We start from the raw sequence: 2,630 nt of genomic DNA on the forward strand, positions 1-2,630 counted from the left end.
TTGTGAACCGATTTGAACCTTATTTGGCACAGTTGTTGGAAGTCATAATAAAATACTTCATGCAAAATTTCAGCCAAATCGAAAAAGAATTGCGCCCTCTAGAAGCTCAAGAAATCAAGTCGCCAGATCGGTTTATATGACAGCTATATCAGGTTATGAACCATATTTGGCACCGTTGTTGGATATCATAGCAAAACACGTCGTGCAAAATTTCATTCTAATCGGATAAGAATTGCGCCCACTAGAGGCTCAAGAAGTCAAGACCCAATATCGGTTTATATGACAGATATATCAGGTTATGAACAGATTTGAACCATACTTGGCACAGTTGTTGAAAGTCATAGCCAAACACGTCGTGCAAAATGTCATACCAATCGGATAAGAATTGCGCTCTTTAGAGACTCAAAAACTCAAGACCCAAGATCGGTTTATATGGCAGCTATATCAGGTTATGGGCCGATTTAAAACATACTTAGCACAGTTTTTGGATATCATAACAAAACACATCATGCAAAATTTCATTCCAATCGGATAAGAATTGTGAACTCTAGAGGCTCAAGAAGTCAAGACCCAAGATAGGTTTATATGGCAGCTATATCAAAACATGGACCGGTATGGCCCATTTACAATACCAACCGACCTACACTAGTAAGAAGTATGTGTGTAAAATTTCAAGCGGCTAGCTTTACTCCTTCGAAAGTTAGCGTGCTTTCGACAGACAGACGGACGGACATGGCTAGATCGATGAAAATGTCACGACGATCAAGAACATATATACTTTATGGGGTCTCAGACGAATATTTCGAGTAGTTACAAACAGAATGACGAAATTAGTATACCCCCCATCCTATGGTGGAGGGTATAAAAATCGGCAGAGCCCGGCCGGGATTCGAACATGAGGACACGGAGCAACATCGAAAGCCGTTGACGTTGTTTCTGGTGTTCGAAGCCATCAATACAACTTCCAACGGATGCACAGAATCATGTGTATACCATGGGAGAAGTGTAACTGTGTAGACAAAAAATCTGTCATTACACAAAAACACATATGTATGTCAAGTATGATCTTAAGATCCTAAATGCCTCAATTTTCATCAGATTTGGCACAGACACAAAAACATATGCATTGGGAAAAGTACATCTAATAGACAGGGTTGTCGAGCGTGGTTAATGTGGTATTTCTATTATAGAGGAGTTTTCGCAATATATTCGGTTAAAGTACAACATACCAACGTACGGCCCTTGAAGCCTTCACACCTAATATGGCTGATGAGTATTTGTAAACTAAATAACGAAACGCGACCCATAAAGGTTGTTGTGTGTTGCGAACTCTTGCTTTCCTTTACCATTTGCAAAGAAATATCGCAGATCATTGAGCCCTTCTCGAAGGAGAAACAAATGAAAATTGTAAAATTTTATGATCTTCGCCCTAACGGGGAAAAAAACATAAAAGATTTTTTTTATGACTTTTTTTTTTAATTTTTAATTGCCAATCGTATATTTTCACGAAAATTCAATTCCACGAATTTATTTTTGCGAATTACAAGTTTCTTTCCATTTTCCATAAATCAATGAAAGTATTTTTTCTTTGTGAATAATACCTCTTATAAACCCATTTTTTCTTTTGTGCCGTATTTCGTGGGAAAAATGTTACGATTTTAATACAAACAGCCAATTAAAAATCTTCTTTTAATAGTAGACTTGAAAAAATGTCACATTGTTCCTTTTTATGGTTAATTGTCCATAACCGATGTTGTCGCCTCCATGTCTACATTTGTTACAAAGCACTAAGTTGATCAAATTGTCATTGAGATTTGTTTTTGATGAATCATAACAAATTGCGTTTGAAATTCGAATTATAAAGGTGTGACAAATTGATTCGCAGGGGCTTTTAAAATTTGGAGCAAATTTTAATCGGATTTATTTGAATGACTTAACCAAAAGCATAGTAAATCAAATATCTGAGGGTCGCTATACAAAGAAGCTCAAATATTATGCAGTGTCATTTATTATAAACAAAGTGCCAAATTTGCAAATAAAGTTTATTTATTTGTTTAGTTTTTTTTACTAAAACACTAAAAGAAGGACAGAACAAAGATGGTTGAAAATGAAAATAAACACGTGCGGTTAAATTTTTTTTTTTTATTAATTTTAAATCGAAGTAACGCTTAAAGAAAATAAACTTCAAATGTTTAATTGTGGGCTTCGAAGCAAGGCAAAAAAGTTAAAATGCATACAATTCGTCCTGATGAAACTTTGGGTAGCTATATAGACGAAATGTTTGTGATCCGAAATCGAGTAATATGTAAATGGGCCTCTATGGGCCCAAGATGTTAAATTCTGAGTGGCAACTACACGCACGCAAATATGACCCCATCTATACCATGCTAGACTCCATTCTGGCTGGTCTGGTTAGAAGTTTCGAAAAATCCTTAGTATTTATAATAGAGATCTTTAATTGCAGTATTCTAATCACCTCGGATTAACCAGATTTACTGGTTTCCCTCTTATTCTATTTTTAATAAAAATTATAGACTTTCTTCTAGCTCCGTTTTAAACGTTATATTGGATAAGATTTATGTTAAAATATTAAGCTTAAACATGAATTATTCATAAATGAAACTTCAATG

This window comes from Stomoxys calcitrans, chromosome 2, assembly GCF_963082655.1.
Source record: "Stomoxys calcitrans chromosome 2, idStoCalc2.1, whole genome shotgun sequence".
In the NCBI taxonomy this organism is placed as follows: Eukaryota; Metazoa; Arthropoda; class Insecta; order Diptera; family Muscidae; genus Stomoxys; species Stomoxys calcitrans.